At 40.9% G+C, this 21,991-nt stretch overlaps 1 protein-coding gene across 1 annotated transcript in view; it reads right to left on the bottom strand.

Annotated features, from left to right (window-relative positions):
- LOC110520081 (beta-1,3-galactosyltransferase 1-like) overlaps positions 1-17,650 on the bottom strand; it is a 123,233-nt gene extending 105,583 nt beyond the window's left edge. Inside the window, exon 1 of the mRNA XM_021597115.2 lies at positions 17,488-17,650. The gene's annotated coding sequence lies outside the window, so the exon portion shown is untranslated. The remainder of the gene's footprint in view (positions 1-17,487) is intronic.
- Between the last annotated feature and the right edge of the window lie 4,341 nt (positions 17,651-21,991).

The following is a 21,991-nucleotide window of genomic DNA, read 5'->3' as shown; positions in this document are numbered from 1 at the left end:
AACATAAACCAGGATAAGCAGAAGAATGCTATCAATAGAGATGCTTGTGTTCTTTCGATCCGACATTGACCTCCTGTGAAGTGAAGATGGTAAACCATTACCATCAGTGTACTGGCATAACACTAGACAATTATTTAAAAACCAAATTAATGTTATTCGATCTCTTTAAACTGTAGAGAATGCACATATATATTTTTAAACGTTTTCTTTACAGGGGAACTAAACAAATTGACAGTATAATATTTTAAATAGAATTTTCAGTGAGCATATTTCTTCTCTTGAGATGCCTGGACTTAGTAAGGTTTGGGTGAATTGACTTTGAGGCATTTGAATATGGGAGCACTGGGAGGAGATTTAAATTCAGCTTTCAGACACTGAGGGCTGGGAAGTTGCCCGTCTGACTGAGACAGATTGTCAGCGAGAGAAAGTTGAGTCTAGAGAGGATTACAACCTCTCTAGACTCTCTAGACAATTCTCAGTAAGTCTAAAGGCACAATGCATTGCTATATCAATAACATCCATACACAGCAAATTCTTAAAAGCAAGGCCAGTAGCATATTAAAATTAAAATGATCATCATCATCATCGCCTGGCCAATCAGTCATAGATTAAAGCGACATGATTGCATAATTAAACCATTGACCTTTAAATGAATTGATGAAATACTGTTATCATTCTTTTCAAGTGTAGTAAAGAATTGTGAAGATAGTTGATAGCTGAAGTTGCTCTCGTCCAAGCTCCTACAATGGAAACAAAGGATGCACATAAGATAAGGCCTACTCAGCTGTTACTCAAAGAAAAATAGTAATTCACTGATTGTTTTCCAATATCAGACCTTAAAACGGCACCAATTATTTTATATCGAATGACTGAATAAATTATCTACAATTCTCAAAAGTAATTAAAAAAGCTAGTGTCAAGCGTCTTAATTGAACACATATGTTATTGTGAGAACAGTGTGGTATAAACCATAACATTTTCACACCTCTTCTTTTCATGACACACATCCCTGAAGTTCCTCAAATTGTCATCAACACCTAGACAATCAAACACAGACTGCAAAATGCAATTTTTGGTAACACGTTATTTGGATAGTCCACCTGTAGACGCTCTGCAGACTCATCTACAGACTATCAGCGACATTTCCACTAACTATCTACTAACCCTAACCCTAGCTCTAACCCTAACCTTAACCCATATCGTAACACTAAACTTAACCCTAACCCTTACCCTCATTCTGACCCTACCCCTAAACGGAACCTTAGCAACAGATAGCTTGTTGATAGTATGACCATCTGTAGAGCATCTATCTATCTGGACTATCCAAATAAAGTGTGACACGATTTTTATATACAGTTTTCCCTTTGATAATTTCCATTTCAGCCCTATCTTTCCCACTGGGATCCTCTAGTGGCACGCCACTTCCATTCTGGGCTCCATCCTTAATGATGTGGCTGCTCCGTTCAGATGTGTATACAAACAGACCGATTAGAAGCTCACCTTTTTATATTCTACACAGGAATACCAACTGAATCGAGAAACCATTACTTTTTAGCAATGTTTTAGCAAATTATATCGGCATATTTTGGTATATGACTAAGATCCTTGATAGAGTATAAGGACTTTAATATTGAAAGGCAGGGGGGGGTTCAAAGGGAAAAATGTAATGATTCATAATATGTGGTAACTTAGGAGCCTGGTTCTTAAAAGCAGAAGAGTTGAAAAGTCACAAACTTCTCCAGTTGGATTCCTCAGCTTAATCCTAAACAGCCAGAGAGTGAGTGTCGGACAGAGATTCACATGAATACTTGTACGTGTGCAGAGCGCTGCAAAAAAAGCAAATCCCGTCTTTCACAGCCCCTTATTCCACACACAGGGCTCTAGCAGTATGTCTAAAACGCCAACAGAAAGAACAGAGCCTCAACAACAACATCTGCGTTTCTCTCATCAACCCCCTAAAACAGGGCTATAAAAACTGTTCACTTGCTGTGCTTTTCTTACGGAAAATAATGCCATTTTGTTGCATTGCTTTGTTTATTAGTGTATTACAATGACAACACCTGAAGTCCCTTTGTCTTTTCATGGCTGCTTTTAGACTTCCCGTCATCTCAAGGTCACGGGTTCAGATGACTACATAAAAGGAAAAGCTTTGTGAAATCCCTACAAACATGCCCTGGTCACAAGGGAAATCAAGTCAATCATCAAAAGCCCTCAGACCCACTCTTCTCCTACCAGGCAGCTGGAACAGGGAGAGAGGCAGACCAATATTCTGCAAGTGCTCCATTCCCATATCGTTTTCCTTCAAATTCAGCATTTCCTCCATTCCTTATGAACATTTGCATATTTATTACTGAATGGAGACAGAGAACATACATAATTCTGTGGAAAATGTGATTACTAAATAAACGGTTTGCAAGTTATTCTAATGTGCAGTGAATCAATCAAATCAAAGGAAAACAAAGCAAGGTAAATAACGATCAATGATTTAAGCCTCTCTACATAATATAACATTTTTATCAGAGAGGACACACATTTCAATGATTATGTTCTGCATGTTGTGGCTTCCTATTACATATTAACGATACATCTAAACTTGGATGACAAATAGCGTCTGCTCCAAGCTATGTTTACCGACTTCGAGTGCTGATGTAAACAACCAGCCAAACGTTTCCACGGAAGCAACATAAAGTTAATTTACACTTTAGCAGACGCTCTTATCCAGAGCAATTTACAGTAGTAAGTGCATACACGTTTGGGAATTGAACCCACAACCCTGGCATTGCAAGCACCAACTGAGCCACAATCAACGCCGTATCTTTGTCTATTGCCTTTTGAGTAGCAGTACACAAGCGCAGCGCTTCAGTCAGTTAGCAGCTCATCAGTATGCACTGAGAGGAACACCTGCTGCGGGGGTGTGTGTTTCCTTCAGAGAAGTAATGAGACCTGTGCAGGGATGATGAGCACAAAACCCAGGATGCAACAGCTGAGGGAGGGCCTGAGATGTTGTTTAGAGGCTGGGATGTATTCTGAGCCCGTTTCTGCTGTGCACAGAGAGTTATTGCTTTGATTTTAAGACCACTCTTGCCACCACACCTCCCAATAAATTGCGTTGCCCAATATTGTAGCAGGGAGGTGTCAGAGATGGAACAGAAGTTGGCACAAGGTTTGTTTTCTATCTATTAAGCCCTACGCAGCTCTCTGAGCATTTATTGCACTCTCCTCGTGATGAGATATTGGGGCAGCTAAAGAGATACATACAGTAAGTAAAGAAAGTAAAGACAGGACACTAAACCTACAAATTCAAGCACATTTCTTTAGCTTTTTTTCTGTTTGGAAATTGCCTGTAAGTAGCCAGGCATGGAACGTTTCAACATTGTAAACCTGCATACTCTGCATAATGAAAATCAGAATTCCTAGACTAATCTTAAAGTCCCATGTCCTTGGATGGCTTAGTAAATGTTTATATTATTTGAACATGATCCAAGCACTGTGATGGATGCTTACAGCACAACTTTTAAAATGCATTCTAACCGTATTCTAGATAAGGCATCTTCTCTGAATAATTGCACTTCACCATTTTCATTTTTTTTAAACGTGTGTGCAAAGTAAAAAATATTAAAATAACATTTTTGAAATAGAAAGAACTTAACAGTGCAGTGATTCAGAGTAATACACAAGGCTTAACTGGGATTAAACTTTAAATGAAATCACCATAAAATTCTAGATTGAAATAGATGAACCACTGAGAATGCAAAATACTATCTTGCGTACAAGATAAAAACTAAGCAGATTATGTTATCAGAATATGCATACTTCCTAATCGAGTTTTGGGCCAACTATGGAATCAATATTTGAGACCAGAGCTAATAATCAGTATAGTGAACATAAGCTCATAGAGTTTGTTCACAACGAGTGCCATCAAATTTAGTTAATGATACACTCAAACCGACAATATCAGGAAAATGAGTGGCGTCAAATTTAGTGAGTGATTACTTTCAAACCAACAATATCGGGAAAATGAGTGCCATCAACTTTAGTGAAAGATACAATCAAAACGACAATATAAAGAAACATTTGCCAAAATGTGTAATTATGTCTGGATACCAAAAACATGAAAGAACTGAAGATGTGTTTTATGAAACAGTACTCAGCAAAGACACAAATGATGTGTGTCACGTCCAAGCATAGCAAACCAGTTTGAAACATGCTGAGATGCCTAAAAGGAGACTGGAATTTTAATAACAATGAGTCTGTGATCCACTTGACCAAGAGCTGTGGAACACCACACTCCACAATGACCATGCCAGTGTGTTAGAGAGCAGGCAAATCCCCTCAGAGAAACACCAACTATAGCTCCAGTGCCTCTACAGGAACGGGCTTTAAATATATACTGTACCACCCAAAAGGAACAGGGGAAGGCGACTCCTAAAGTTCAGCAAAAGCTCTGCAGAAATACCCCGTCCTATCTTTAATCAAATACTAGCCTTGGTTTGGGGAAAAAAGAACATCATGAAAAGGCAAGGGAGGATTAAACAAATATCCAACAGTATTACCCTGCTCAAACCTACTTCCTCTATATTGAATCTGATAAACCAAGGTTCTAAATGTGTTTTTGAATTCATAGGGCTGCAGATTTTCATATTGACAAACTAAAATGATTTCCTTGGCATTTTATGTTCCACTAGAACTTCTGCAGGAGTAGTGAACCCAACCAGACCCAACATTGGAAATCATTCCTTGGAATTCATTTCACAAGTCACATTCATTCATATTAAAGGTTGTGCGGTACCCTGCTTAGCCTGCTGGTGCAGTAAATGCCACGGTATGTCAACGCAACCAGAGGAATCAATTAACTACCACTATTACTGAAGTTGCAATCAATGCATCAATGTCAAGGAACTGGATTCAAAGCTGTAATTAAAACAGGTGTAAACTCCATAAGGTAGAAATGGGAATACGATAGTGTGTGTGTGTGTGCGCACAAGGATTTGTTCACACACCTGTGTCTATATGTCCCACAGATGTGCAGGTTTTGTCCGTGCATGTGTGGCAAGAATGAGCAAAGAGTTCTGACTTGTATTGATGTCATGGCTAAAGGGATGATGTAATCCATTCAATTGAGCGCAAATGGCAATGACAACGATTATTACAGTGGAGCTCTAAGGAAGATGGATGAGGTGCACAGTAGAATTGGTTAGATATCAAACCAATCCATTCCCTGGAGGGAATTGGACACCACACGCTCCACATCAAGGTTAAGGCATACCATACAGCACATGACTGACAGGGATGAAAAGCCAAAGGGAGAAAATGTATCTTTTGAAATACGCATTCCCCCTCTGTTGCAGACGTCAACAGGAATCTAGAATAAAATCATAGATTTTATTTATAGCAGAGTGTCAAAACACTGGTTTAAATGTCCAATTAATATGCTGAAATAAGTAGTGACATTTTGAAGACATAAAAAATACTTGCACACATCACATCTCTGTTCAGATCATTTGTATTTTGCTGAATTAGTACCTTATAAACTGCTCACCCACCAATACTTACCAGGGGGTCACTCTAGACTGGAATTGATTGGCTTGTTCTTCTGTAATCAATAGGACGCTAATGAATCACTCACATCGATATTTGTATTGAAATCAATGAAACTGGGACATTAACTGGGGTGACAAGTACCGTTGGTGCTCTTCTAACAGACAAACCTCAATGAACTTGGGTATACTACATACAGTATACCAGTCAATTGATGAGAACCTGTAGTAGCCATTTAACAACTCACACGTCTGTGAGAAAATGTTTACGACAGACAAAAATGAATCTGCAAATTCATGTGAGGCCTGAGACATCCCTGACTATAGACAGGCGTAAATGACAAAAACACGGGTACTAAACCAAAGATACTGATCTGTTTCAAGCAATCAAATTTAAGATCGTGATGAATATTCATTTTTATACCACCAATTTGAGGTAAAAATGTAATTAATGGAATGATATCAAACACATCAAACAAATGGAAACCACATGTTTGACTCCATTACATTTATTCCATTCCAGCCAATACAATGAGGCTGTCCTCCCATCGCTCCTCCCACCAGCCTCCACTGGTTGACACTGATGTCATGTACAGGTAACAGTATGCAACGAATGGGGTCGAGAAGGTCAGTGTGCAAAATCCAGACATGAAAGATTGCTGCGAAAGAAACAATGTTTTGTAGGTCAAAAACGTCAACAAAGGAGAGAGTTTTCCATGCAATTTGTTAACCTTTTTTTGATTAATGAATTCTGCTGGAGGATTTAGCATAGGTAGTTCGCTACTGTTTGGTAGCTAACTAGCCTAGTGTTGGTTAGCTAGCTAACTTTTGTTGAGCCTATCTAGCCTAGCTAGCTAGTTACCATCTACAAAATAGACTTTCCATGCAATCTGTTTAGTTTTTTTGGATTAGCTAACATGCTAGCTAGCATGCTAGTTTTCTAACCTTGACTAGCTAGCTAGCTAAAGCTGGCAAATATGCTATGGTCGCTATTCACTAACTAGCTAGCTAACATAGGCTGGGCTCAATGGTCTTATCTTCCCTGAACCGTGTTCTTAGGGTATCCATTACTCAAGGGTAATACATAAGAAACACCCAGCATGTTAACGTTAGCTAGCTACTTGCGTCAACACACTTTGAGTAACACAAGTTCCTTTATCATGTAGCTAAACACTAGCAAGTACTATTATAGCTAGCTAGATAAGACAGAAACTAGCTAGGTAGCTAGCTAGGCCTAGCTAGCTATATGCCTAAGCTATAGAAATGATAATGATGATAACTATGGGTAATGTAGCCCTTGATCATGACTCTCAGTTCCATTTGACAAAGGCCTCTTCTGTAGGGAGGTGTTTTGTTTACAGCCATGAACCCTGGTCTGAACATTAACAAGCATCGCTTGCGGTACGGTTTTGGTCGAATAGGGACATTGTCCTTCATATCGGCGATAAATAATTTTCCAAAACCGAAGGTTAAATTGATACACACCTTTATAGGGTTAGGGGTTCCACAAGGCCCTAATAATTCCGTGTTACAGTGCTTGTTTACGGAAAACAGACAGAAGACAGAGTGGACTAATTAGCTAGCATCTCCGAACACCTGTGTGTAAACGGAAGACAGACGCCTCAAACGTGTTGACACTGAAAAATACTGTTGCTGCAACTGTGTCAAAACCGGTTAAAACAGTTTACAGTAAGTGTATATTTTGCATTTTGGAAATGATTTTTATGTCATGTGAAAGTAAAGGGATTTATGTTTCTAGAACCGTATCGCAATTGAGAAGCAATTCACGTTTAGATGGAGTATTTGGCTGTTTTGGCATCCAGAGCCAATTCGCCCTTTAAACAGAACATGTAAGTTCCTTGGACTAAGGAGTAACATTTAGGCTCCTTGATTCCAATATTGGGCTAGGGGTAATGTAAAGTGTCTATGTTAGATTGTTATACATGCTTTGTCTCTACCACATATTAACAATGGTACCGGAGAAGAAGGCTGACGTTTTACGCGTCCTCAACGGATTGTGTCTTTTGTTTGTTTTTGTTTGTAACGTTGCTGCTATTGTCTCTTATAACCAAAAATAACTTCTGAACATCAGGACGATCAGACGATTACTCACCACGGACTGACAGAATCCTTTTTTTTTTCTTTAACGAGTCTGACGAGGCCGACGAGAATGATATATTACTTTCTCGGGAACAGGCCCAGATCCCTGTGATTTGCATGAAGAGGAGGCAGAGGAAAAAGGGGCCAGAGGGCGGGCTGTTGTGGCTGAACGACGACACTATCAACATACAGCTGGCTGGTTATACGCTATACCGGCAGGATAGAACAGCAGCGTTTGGTAAGACAAGGATTGGCGGACTATGTATTTTTGTAAATAACAGCTGGTGCACGATATAGAAGGAAGTCTCGAGCTATTGCTCGCCTGAGGTAGAGTATGTTATGATAAGCTTGTAGACCACAATATCGCTACCTAGAGAGTTTTCATCTGTATTTTTCGTAGCTGTTTACATACCAACACAGACTGAGGCTGGCACTAAGACAACATTGAACGAGCTGTATTCCGCCATAAGCAAACAAGAACATTTTCATCCAGAGTGCAGCGCTCCTAGAAGCCTGGGACTTTAATGCAGGGAAACTTAAATCCATTTACCAAATTTCTATCAGCATGTTAAAAGTGCAACCAGAGGGAAAAAAACTCTGGACCACCTTTACTCCACACACAGACACGCATACAAAGCTCTCCCTCGCCCTCCATTTGGCAAATCTGACCACAATTCTATCCTCCTGATTCCTGCTTACAAGCAAAAATTAAAGCTGGAAGCACCAGTGACTAGATCAATACAAAAGTGGTCAGATGAAGCAGATGCTAAGCTACAGGACAGTTTTGCTAGCACAGACTGGAATATGTTCCGGGATTCCTCCAATGGTATTGAGGAGTACACCACATCAGTCAATGGCTTCATCAATAAGTGCAACGATGACGTCGTCCCCACAGTGACCGTACGTCATACCCCAACCAGAGGCCATGGATTAAAGGCAACATATGCTCTGAACTAAAGGCTAGAGCTATCGCTTTCAAGGAGCGGGACTCTTTTTTTAAATTTATTTTTTTAAATATTTTTTTTACCCCTTTATCTCCCCAATTTCGTGGTATCCAATTTTTAGTAGCTACTATCTTGTTTCATCGCTACAACTCCCGTACGGGCTCGGGAGAGACGAAGGTTAAAAGTAATGCGTCCTCCGATACACAACCCAACCAAGCCACACTGCTTCTTAACACAGCGCGCATACAACCCGGAAGCCAGCCGCACCAATGTGTCGGAGGAAACACATGGCAACCCTGGCAACCTTGGTTAGCGTGCACTGCGCCCGGCCCGCCACAGGAGTCACTGGTGCGCGATGAGACAAGGATACCCCTACCGGCCAAACCCTCCCTAACCCGGACAACACTAGGCCAATTGGACCTCCCGGTCGCGGCCGGTTACGACAGAGCCTGGGTGCGAACCCAGAGTCTCTGGTGGCACAGCTGGCACTGCAGTACAGCACCCTTAACCACTGCGCCACCCGGGAGGCTCGGAGCGGGACTCTTAACTCGGAAGCGTATAAGAAATCCTGCTATGCCCTCCGACGAACCATCAAACAGGCAAAGCATCAATACAGGACTAAGATCGTATCGTACTACACTGGCTCTGACGCTTGTCAGGTGTGGCAGGGCTTGCAAACCATTACAGACTACAAAGGGATGCACAGCCGATAGCTATCCATTGACACGAGCCTTCCAGACGAGCTAAACTACTTCTATGCTCGCTTCGTGGCAAAAAACACTGAAACATGCACGAGAGCACCAACTGTTCCGGAAGACTGCATGATCACACTCTCTGCAGTCGATGTGAGTAAGACCTTTAAACAGGTCAACATTCACAAGGCAGCGGGGCCAGACAGATTACCAGGACATGTACAGTGACTTCACTGATATTTTCAACCTCTCCCTGTCCTAGTCTGTAATACCAACATGGTTTAAGCAGACCACCATAGTGCCTCAGGGATGTGTGTTCAGTCCCCTCTTGTACTCCCTGTTCACTCATGACTGCACAGCCAGGCACGACTCCAACACCATCATTAAGTTTGCAGATGACACAACAGTGGTAGGCCTGATCACCGACAATGACGAGACAGCCTATACTGAGGTCAGAGACCTGGCCGTGTGGTGCCAGGACAACAACGTGATCAAGACAAAGGAGATGATTGCGGACTACAGGAAAAAGAGGACCGAGCACGCCCCCATTCTCATCGACGGGGCTGCAGTGGAGCAGGTTGGGAGCTTCAAGTTCCTTGGTGTCCACATCAACAAAAAACTAACATGGTCCAAGCACACCAAGACAGTCGTGAAGAGGGCATGACAAAACCTATTCCACCTCAGGAGACTGAAAAGAATTGGCATGGGTCCTCAGATCCTCAAAAGGTTCTACAGCTGCACAATCGAGAGCATCACTGCCTGGTATGGCAACTGCTCGGCCTCTTTATTTTTTTTACTATTTTCTATATTGTAGAATAATAGTGAAGACATCAAAACTATGAAATAATACATATGGAATCATGTAGTAACCAAAAAAGTGTTAAACAAATCCAAACATATTTCTTGAGATACTTCAAAGTAGGCACCCTTTTCTCTTGATGACAGCTTTCAACACTCTTGGCATTCTCTTAACCAGCTTCATGAGGTAGATGCCTGGAATGCATTTCAATTAACAAGTGTGCCTTCTTAAAAGTTAATTTGTGGAATTTCTTTCCTTAATGTGTTTGAGCCAATCAGTTGTGTTGTGACAAGGTAGGGGTGGTATACAGAAGATAGCCCTATTTGGTAAGTCCATATTATGACAAGAACAGCTCAAATAAGCAAAGACAAACAACAGTCCATCATTACTTTAAGACATGAAGGTCAGTTAATACGGAAAATTTCAAGAACTTTTAAAGTTTCTTCAAGTGCAGTCGCAAAAACCATCAAGCACTATGATGAAACTAGCTCTCATGAGGACTGCCACAGGAAAGGAAGAACCAGAGTTACCTCTGCTGCAGAGGATACGTTCATCAGAGTTACCAGTCTCAGAAATTGCAGCCCAAATAAATGCTTCACATAGTTCAAGAAACAGACACATCTCAACATCAACTTTTCAGAGGAGACTGTGTAAATCAGGCCTTCATGGTCAAATTGCTGCAAAGAATCCACTACTAAAGGACACCAATAATAAGAAGAGACTTGCTAGGGCCAAGAAACACAAGCAATGGACCGATGGAAATCTGTCCTTTAGTCTGATCAATCCAAATGTGAGATTTTTGGTTCCAACCGGCATGTGTTTTTGAGACACAGAGTAGGTGAACGGATGATCTCTGCATGTGTGGTTCCCACTGTGAAGCATGGAGGAGGAGGTGGGATGGTGTGGGGGTGCTTTGCTGGTGACACTGTCTGTGATTTAGAGAATTCAAGGCACACAGAACCAGCATGGCCACCACAGCATTCTGCAGCGATACACCATCCCATCTGGTTTGTACTTAGTCCCACTATCATTTGTTTTTCAACAGGACAATGACCCAACACACCTCCATGCTGGTAAAGGGCTATTTGACCAAGATGGAAAGTGATGAATCAGATGACCTGGCCTGCACAATCACCAGACCTCAACCCATTTGAGAAGGTTTGGGATGAGTTGGACCGCAGAGTGAATGAAAAACAGCTAACAAGTGCTCACCTTATGTGGGAACTCCTTCAAGACTGTTGGAAAAGCATTCCAGGTGAAGCTGATTGAGAGAATGCCAAGAGTGTGCAAATCTGTCATCAAGCAAAGGGTGCCTACTTTGAAGAATCTCAAATATAAAATATATTTTGATTTGTTTAACACTTTTTTGGTTACTACATGAGTCCATATGTATCATTTCATAGTTAATCTACAATGTAGAAAATAGCAAAAAATAAAGAAACGCTGGTACTGTAAGTACTGTTTTATATATAATCTGAGATGACACACGTATGGTAGACCCCAGTCAGTGAGGTTGACCTATCTATATCTGATCTGTTTTTGTAAACTCAACCAAGTTAACCCAGATGGTACTCTTTTTGAGTGGAGATTTTGAAGATTGCGCAGTCACGGGTAGGTAATTAGAGCCTATTGAGCCTCCAACCTTTGTAATCTCAGACGCCCAGCGCATCTGCCAACAAGAGATTACAACCTTGTGACAGTTATACTGAATCGGATGCAGCTGAGAAGAAAATAAACACTAATTTGGGGAATTTAGTGGAAACCTTCCCGTTTGTAACGAGCATTTGTTGTTACACCTGTGTAATTACATGCTGCAATTACCACCAGTTACATGTTGTTATTACAGTGTAACTATGAGTTATTACAATTAACTACAATACTTGTTAGTGTAATTACACATGTTTTACACTGTAACAAGGACACCTTCAAATGAATTGATACCAAATAATTTAATATTAAGATTTAACATGATAGTACATGAAGCACACTCACCTTACTTTTACAACAATGACATCTATATCTTGCTAATTTAACCATGGAGAGAGTTGCTCCTAAACACAATTTAACCGAGCGCTCTAGACTAGACCTTCCATTGTGACTGTGCAGCAGGCTGAACGTCGCACGTCTCTACTAAACGCATAATCAGATGCATGGCCATATGGGATTCATCTGGGCACGATTTGTTTAATAAACACACTATAAAAATTACTCAACTGCAACGTAATAGAATTTTGCCAAATTGCCATGATGAACACAGCCACAGAGTATGTAAGGGACAGTTCGAAAATGTGGATATCGACTGCCACTTCAGCACGCTTTTGTAGCACAGTCGATGCCATGCAGGGCTAGGGGCCATAAGGATGAGGGTTCGCCGACCACCACGGACGAGCCCACTCTCCCTGCCTGTTTCATTAGGCCTGCACTACGATCAGAGCCGGCTGCAGACAATGATCAGCTAGGGGGAAATAAGATTTTCACCATTTTGTACCATATTTATAATTATATAAAATATAATCAACAAATGTTCCACCACACAACTAATAAACAAAGCATACTGACTTTGGCACTTCAATATCATGGTTTGCTGTGGTAGTTTATTCCACTCAACAGCGCCGGTGTACAAAAATGTGTTCTTACCAGATAGACTCTAATATTTAAAACAGTGAATAGTCTCTGGCTGTTATTACGCTGGTGGACATCTCTAACAAATGAAAAATTGCTGAATAGGTACCTGGGGGCTGAGTCCATGATCATTCTGTGGACCAGAACAAGTTGAAGTAATACTACTCTTTTTTTCCACAGATAGCCAGCGTAGCAGCCTAAAAAGCTCGACCTCCAGATGAGTATGAGGGGGAGTTTAAGTACAATTCTTACGAGCTTGTTTTGGCTGGTCTGTATCTTATTCTTTAGGTGTTTGGGCCTGCTGGTGAACCATGATGTGCAGGCATAATCAAACTGACACTGGACTAGTGCATTTGCTAGGGTCTTTAGGGTGTCTATAGCTAGGCTTCCATCCAATTGGCGACAGATTATTAAAAAATCTGCATAAAAACAATATGCCCATTTTCCCATCAGAGTTTGATTTCCAACAAATTGACTAGTGCACATAAAAATGACTTTTGCAGTTAAATGCCCATGTACCGAATAGAAAATACAAGTTAAATGGGTTTTCATCTCATTTTCAACTCTAAACCTACTGATGATTTTGTGCAAAAAATGTTGTGCAGGTATAGCCAATGTGCCCACTCTGGTATTGGCACGTGTGCTCTCAGCCAGCAGCTCGCAGATACAATGTGGGTAAAGCCTACATGGTGAGATTATTATGGACAAAAGTGCAAGATTATTTTGATTTGTCAAATGGCAGCCAAGCATCAATCATCATGTCACCAGAATAAGACCCTCAATATTTATAAAAGGAGCATCAAGCTCATCACCTTGCACTTTCACCACCCTGTGAAGTTCATCATAACTTATGTCATCTAGCCTAATAAACTGCACGCTTTCCCATGATGTTGTGACATTTTTTTATACAACATGTACATTACTCCCATAAAAAGGTTGGACGTAAAGCCATTTTGAGGATGCTGGAATTAGATTTTGGACGGACGAGACTTTTGAAGAAGTCTTTGTGACTAGTTTGGTTATGCTACAATTAAAAGTTAAAAGTTAAAAGTTAAATGACAAATATACTGCTAAAAATATAAATGCAACATGTAAAGTGTTGGTCCCATGTTTCATGAGCTGAAATAAAAGATCCCAGAAATGTTCCATACATACAAAATGCTTGTTTCTGTCATATTTTGTGCACACATCCCTGTTAGTGAGCATTTCTCCTTTGCCAAGATAATACATCCACCTGAAAGGTGTGGCATATTAAGAAGCTGATTAAACAGCATGATCAATACACAGGTGCACTTTGTGCTGGGGACAATAACAGGCCAATCTAAATGTGCAGTTCTATCACACAACACAATGCCACAGATGTCACAAGTTTTGAGGGAGCATGCAATTGGCATGCTGACTGCAGGAACGTTGACCAGAGCTGTTGCCAGACAATTCTCTACAATAAGCCAAACATCGCTTTAGAGAATTTGGCAGTATGTCCAACCGGCCTCACAACCGCAGACCACATGTAACCATGCCAGCCTAGGACCTCCACATTTGGCTTTTTACCTGTGGGATCGTCTGCAACAGCCACCTGGACAGCCACCTGGACAGCTGATGAAACTGGGGAGTATTTCTGTCTAATAAAGCCCTTTTGTGGGGAAAAACTCATTCTGATTGACTGAGCACCTGCCCAGTCATTTGAAATCCATAGATTAGGGCCTAATTCATTTATTTCAATGTACTGGTTTGGTTTTATACGAACCAGAATAAATCAAATCTTTGAAATTGTTGCATGTTGCATTTATATTTTTGTTCAGTATATTTAGATTATAATATATATATATATATATATTGAAGCGTTAGGTTCTAGGTGGGCGAGGATTGGAAAGGAGGCAGAGCGTTAAACTTTACTGGGCCTGCCCGTAGCATACGTGGTCACATTATTATAGGACGACTTTGGAGAATGAGCATCTTCAACAGACGGCGCATCTCAGTATCAGAAGTAAAAATACAGCCAGACTGGCCTGGTACTGTGCCTTTCTAGACCTTATACATTGTCAAGAGTACACCCACAATTGATCCAAATGGAATTAAACATTCAATTCACAGGGCTTCAAATGCGCCGGTATTCAAATGACATTTTCACTGCGCCTAGAGTAGAATTTTTTACTCACTTGAAAACAATAATGCAATTATTCATTGCATTGTGGTGTTGTAGGCTAGTCTAGGATAATTGTATTGTCCCGAAACAAGATCAATAGGGGAGCTTTTTGAGCTGTGTGTCTCATATCTTCACTGTTATTACAATGTTGCATCTGGCCTCTCCGCTGCCTATGAGCTATTCCTATTTGTTCTTGTGGCTTCATATTGAAAATGTATGCAGGTTTGAATGCTTGTATGTGTTGTATGATTGCCAATTAAACATATGCCTTCTATAACCATACCAAATGTAACATATCATATTAATTTGAGTCTCCCGGATTTATGTTGACTATAATACATCTAGACTGATATACATATACACAGCATAGACACTGAGTGTTCAAAACATTAAGAATAATGAGTTGCACCCCCCCTTTTTCCCTCAGAACAGCCTCAATTTGTCTGGGCATGGCCTCTACAAGGTGTCAAAACCATTCCACAAGGATGCTGGACTATGTTGACTCCAATGCTTCCCACAGTTGTGTCAAGTTCGCTGGATGTCCTTTGGTTGGTGGACCATTCTGGATACACACAGGAAATTGTTGAACGTGAAAACCACAGCAGCATTGTAGTTCTTGACATAAATCATTGCGCCTGGCTTCTACTATCATACCCTATTCAAAGGCACTTGAATCTTTTGTCTTGCCCATTCACCATCTGAATGGCACACATACACAATCCGTGTCTCAAATGGTCTCAAGGCATAAAAATCCTTATTTAACCTGTCTTCTCCCCTTCATCTACACTGACTGAAGTTGATTTAACACGTGACATTCATAAGGTATCATCGTTTTCACTTGGATTCACTTGGTCAGTCTATGTTATGGAAAGAGCCGGTTGTCCTTAATGTTTTGTACACTCAGTGTATATTGACCTGTGTTATAGTAAAATTTTGCACACAGAAAAGCATAGTTCAAAAGGGAAGTACCAACACAACTTGATATAGGGGAGGTGCGTGCAAGCATATGAGGACATTTGGCTAGGATGGAATAAATTATATAGTACAACCTGCAAAAGAGCAAATGTAAACCGGGGGAAAAAGACACAAAACCTCCCCTGTGCCCAATAAAAAAACACAAAACCCTCCCCAAAACAAAAAAAAAGGTATACAAACCCTTCTCTATTTTGGACCACCTCCCCCACCATAGTAAATTTCGAACTGTCTCTAACATTATGGTAACACTTCACTTTACAAGTTGCTCAAATACCTGTGTATAGGCGAACATTGCAATAACTTAATACCTAAAATGAGGGCCATAGACATTCCTTTCTTTCAGTCGTTTTATCTTTGTGTATGTTGTACATAGGGAGGGTGATATAAGAGACATGACGGTATGAGATGAAAATGCCTCTGTATAACCAGGAGTAAAGCAGGAGTTCTAGAGCTCCAGTAGTTCTTGAGCAGTCAGAATAAAGAGAAATAAGCAACTGCTAGGTGGCCCCCAACCAAAAAGAATAATAAAAACACGGTTGTGCATCAGCAGTTTTTCTCTCCTTATGACAGTCACTCAATTAGCCCATGTCAGCTAAAAACGTTTTGATTGATAAAATAGTCTAGCCAGCTGGGCATGTGCCCAGAATTGCAGGAAATGAGCTTCAAAACTGCAAAAAAAATCTCCACCACATGGCAAAACTTGTAGAAATGCATGAAATTAGTTATTAACTTGCTTAGGATCCCCAAAAGGCCAGGGCCCGCCCTGTACACAGCACATAGATAGACAGATAATAATACCTAGACAATACGTCAATTAAACATGTCATGTGGCAGACAGGACCAGAAAGACTAGCAGATTCAATTTTTGTAACGAGATAATGATGTTTGTCATGCTTTTTCACTGGAGGCATGAGTGTACCAAAGTCCCCTCCTACATCTTGACCTTAACATCCTAGGCAACAGACATTTGTTAGGCTACTATCAAGGAAAAAAATACGTGGAATACAAAATGAAAGACCGTGTGTCAAGGTCACGACTACCATGTTCAAATGTGTCCCAACATCTTAAAGTGTTCCTGTAAGTATGGTGGATTTTGTCAACTCAAGCTCATTTCAGTATTTCGGCTATTGCTAAATAAAGTTAAATGCTTCTTCATACCAACTTTCTAGTCTAGACTAGCCAAACGGAGTGTAGTATGAGGGGACATTTGCGGCAATAAAAATCATCCAAAAATTGTTAGGCTGTTTTTTTTAAATTATTACCATGGACAGTTCATTTTGAAGCAGGCTAGTCCATTATCATTATCAAAATATCCCCCATAATATAATAAGAGATGTGCCCAGTGCTGCACAGCTGAGCAGAAATCCTATTGATGGGCTCGCATCCATCGTAGGACACAGGAACACGCGGATCCTAAAGCTACACGGTGAATTTAATGAGTCAATGAACGAAATACCTCGAGACCGAATAAAAACAATTTGAACAGTAAGTAGCCTGTGAGGTGGTTGGGATTGTGAACGCAGTCGTGTACCCTAAACATTAGGTTATGGTAAACTCATTAACATGTCATAATAAACGGGAGAGTGAAATCCCCGGGATAGGCTAGTAAACAGCTGATAAAAAGACTCGAAAACAATATAACAGACGGCAGAAACAAGCAAGCTGAGCTTACCTCTTTTATCGTCCCCATCCCATTCAGACTTCTGGTCCTGATGCGACAGCAGTACCTTGTTCAGCATCCTAAAGCGATGCCTATTTGTCTCGAGGAAACGTGATCGTAGAGCATGGAGCTGGAGCTCATGCGTTGGTTGACAAGAGACCGCTCCAATCAGAGTAATCCGATGGGGTTGTAGCCAATCCACTTGAAAGAAAGAAAGCTACTTCACATACTGTAGCAAGGTGGATTGACGTTATAAGAGTATTTCCAGGCAACTCTATTTATTTATTTATTATTTTTACACATTTAGCAGAATTAGGCTACTGGCTATATAGCCCAGTTATTTCTAAATGTAACACCAGAGGCCTAGCCTACTTGATAATGAGAGAAATTGTGGGATATTTTTTATGTACATAATATGTATAGCTTTACAAAGACTAAAGACTAAAAACAAAAACCACAAAAAGAATGTAAAAGTAATATCCACCTTAATTTCTTAACTTTACAAATTTGGTGAGAAAACCCCCACACATTTATTCTCCGTAGCTACCCAGTGGCAGCTCCCTTACAAAAAAAGATTGCAGTCAGAGTGCAGTATAAACTGCAGTATGCTGCAAATATTGCTTCCAAAATAACACCGATTTTTTTTTTTTTTTTTTGCTGCAGTAATTTGGCATTGTAACTGCAGTTAGAGTGCAGTATATTCTGAAATTACTGCTCCAAAATACCACAGTCGACTGCAGTTACTGCAATTTTACTGCAGTTTCAAAACGCTATCTTTTTTTTGTAAGGGCCGGCATTACAGAAGATTCAGCTCACACTGTGCTCAAACCTATACAGGATAAATGACATGAAGACAGCTTGCCTTCTTGGGAAATAAGTAGGGAATACTCTATACTAGGCTATTCTTAATAGCCTAAGAGAGTTTACAACTCTGCAAAAATAACAAATAAATTACTAGGCTGTTACATGAGTTCGTTCGTACCACCACATCAAAGCTGTGGGGGTGTTCAAAAAGCAGGTTGACGCTAATTGTTCCGAGTCTTGTCCTGGAGGCAGAACTGAGCGAGATATGCCGTCTGCAATGTCAAAATTGTGTAGTTTGTAAAGATTCATGAAAAAAAGTTGCTTTTTTTTCCTTATTTTAAGGTTAGGGTTCGGCATTAGGTTAAGGCTTTTATGACTTTGTGGCTTTGACAGCTAATGACCACTCTGCAGAGCAGCTTCCATAACAATATTCATGACGAAATAAGCTAACCTGCATTGAAAAATCGAAAAGGATTTGCACATTGACAGGAGTGGATGGAATAGCTCGACAGGGTGGAGTCCGCATTGTACGCATGCCTAAGGAGGTAGGATGACCTGCAACATTTGGTCGTAAACCTATTTTAAATCGGTAGTTGCATCTATTTTAAGACAGGGATGTGACGAGCTATCCACATGCTTGTCTCACGAATGTCTTGCCTCTCTTGATTCCTCAAAATACTTTTAAAAAGTAAAGTAAATTTAAAAAATACATTTCAGTGTGAATGGGATCTTAAACTTGAACTTGTTTCTGGCACACCTGGGGATTGAGTTAAGTTTCTTGTTCCACTTAATCACATAGGGTAACTGCCAACATGGATAAGGATTAAGTTAAATTACATTACATGCCTTTATTTAAAGCCTGTGTTGTCTGGAGTAGATTGAACCATAGGTTCAACATAGTGTATGCAATTATTTTATTATAGTAGGCTAGTTATCAATCAGTTTATCAATCGATGTGATTATAAGCATTATAGGGAATTTAACAGATGCAAAACAAGCACTTTCCCACAGCAAACATTTCACCTGTCCGTAACAGCAGCAGAGAACATGCTATTTGGGTTGTTTGGGAGTTACAGTACAGTATCAATGTGTTTGTAGGCAGGTTATTCAGCAGTTACAGCTTTATTACACCAAAATGGCTAAATGTATGTCATATGTGCAGTCAAAAAGGCCCAGTGCAGTCAAAAACGTGATTTACCTGTGTGTTATATGGATTTCCACACTGTGAGGTTAGAATAATACTGAAATGGTGAAAATTATAATAATGCCATTTTAGTGTAATTGTTTATATTTTTTATTTAACCTTTATTTAACTAGGCAAGTCAGTAAAGAACAAATTCTTAATTACAGTGACGGCAAAACCCAGACGACACTGGGCCAATTGTACACCACCCTATGGGACTCCCAATCATGGCTGAATGTGATGCAGCCTGGATTTGAACCAGGGACTGCAGTAACGACCTCTTGCATTGAGATGCAGTGCCTTAGACCAGCGGTCCCCAACCACTTGGCCGCAGCAAATTCGCTTCCGGGCCACACAGAAAGGATTTAAAAAATGTTTTAACCATTTTTTATCTGTAAAATAAAATAATAATTATATACAATTATAGGCTATTTGTGCAGTAATTACATTGAACTTGGTGCAGTCTGTTGGTCCTTTTCTCACCACTCTAACATCTCTGTCACACCCACAACAGTTTACAGATTTTGAACTAATAATGCGAGTTCATCACGGTCTGCCTGAGTTGTGTTGCCCGCCAACTTTGTACTAGCTAGCTATGTTAGCTGACATGAATAAAAACAAACAAACGTCGCCGGAGAGCTTCTTCAGAAGGAGTAAGGGAGATAAAAGGCCCAATGACGATGTCGATAATGCAGAGACAGCAGAGTCCGAGACTACAAAAAAAACTGAAAGCCTCATTCAATAGAAAATATGATGAGTCCTATCTAAAATATGGCTTTATTGCGACAGGTGACTCACATGCTCCAAGCCCCCTGTGCGTAGTATGTGGAGATAGGCTATCTAACGAGACAACGAATCCCTCAAAACTGCTTCGGCACATCGAATCCAAGCACTCTGCACTTAAAGACAAACCTGTTGAATTCTTTGAGCGAAGAAAACGTGAAACAGAAGGACAGAAGCAAGTCTTGAAAGCCACCGCATCAACAAACGTGGCTACACTGAGAGTGTCATACTTAGTGGCTAGCCGTATTGCTAAGGCCAAGAAGCCTTTCACTTTTGGCAAGGAGTTGATTCTACCTGCTGCTAAGGACATGTGCAGTGAACTCTTAGGAGAGGCTGCAGCTAAAAAGATAGCACAGGTTCCTCTTTCAGCTACCCCCGTCACTAGGCAAATTGATGAAAGAGCGGGAGGACGTCGAGGCACAATTGTTAGAGAGGCTTAACGAGTCTCGGTGGTATGCAATCCAGGTTGACAAATCTACCTATGTCGACAACAAGGCAATACTGCTTGTTTATGTGCGATATACATTTCAAGATGATGTGCACGCGGATATGTTGTGTGTGCTATCTCTGCCGACTAACACAACAGCCTCAGAAATATTCAAGTCTTTGGATGATTACATGTCAGGAAAATTGGATTGGTCATTCAGTGTTGGCGTATGCAAAGATGGGGTTGCTGCCATGACTGGACGGCTGTCTGGTTTCGCTACCTGGTTAAAGAGGTTGCGCCTGAATGTGAGTCTACGCACTGTGTCATTCACAGAGAAATGCTGGCTAGCAGAAAATGTCGCCTGAACCGAACCTTGTATTGGATGATATTAAAGTTATCAATCACATCAAAGCACACACCCTTAACTCGCGTCTGTTTGGGCAGCTTCGCGAGGAAATGGGACGCAGAGGACAAATGCCTTCTCTTATACACAGAAGTCAGATGGCTATCCAGGGGGAGGTCGCTTGCCAGAGTGTTTGAGTTTGAGAGCCGCTGCAGAGATTTCTTTAAAAAGAAAAAGTCACCACTGGCAGCACATTTAAAGGACGAGGAATGGCTCGCAAAACTCGCTTACCTGTGCGACATATTCAACCTGCTCAATGAACTCAGTCTGTCACTTCAGGGGAGAAGGACAACTATCTTTAAGTCGGCAGATAAAGTGGCTGCAGTCAAAGCTAAACTGGAACTGTGGGGACGGCGAGTGGACAGGAGCATATTTGACATGTTCCCAACATTAGCATGGATTTTTGGGAGAGACTGAGACGGGGCCATCTTTCTCCCAGCTGGTGCTCTAGCTTCGCTGTCAACGGAGTTTGAGCGTTACTTCCCAACCGCCAAAGACCCACGAAGTGCGAAGGAATGGATCTGCAACCCATTTGTGAATGTCCCAGGTGAATCGTCCATGTCCGCGCAGGAAGAAGATCAACTCCTTGAGGATGCAAATGACGGTGCCCTTAAAAGTATGTTTGAGATAACTTCATCTCTGCCGACCTTCTGGATTAAAATCAAGGCGGAATATCCTGAGATAGCCACAAAAGCACTGAAAACGTTGCTTCCACTTCTATCTCTGCGAAGCCGGGTTTTCCGCAATGACGGCAACAAAAACGAAATAACGGAGTAGACTGGACCTAAGGAACACGCTTCGGGTGTCACTGTCTCCATTCACCCTTAGATGGGACCATCTTGTTGCCGGGAAACAAGCTCAGGGCTCCCACTGATTCAGCGACATGGTAAGTTGTCATGTTTTTATTACATATATG

This window comes from Oncorhynchus mykiss, chromosome 3, assembly GCF_013265735.2.
Source record: "Oncorhynchus mykiss isolate Arlee chromosome 3, USDA_OmykA_1.1, whole genome shotgun sequence".
In the NCBI taxonomy this organism is placed as follows: Eukaryota; Metazoa; Chordata; class Actinopteri; order Salmoniformes; family Salmonidae; genus Oncorhynchus; species Oncorhynchus mykiss.
Note: the sequence above shows the minus strand (reverse complement) of the source record. Positions and strands in the feature narration are given on the sequence as shown.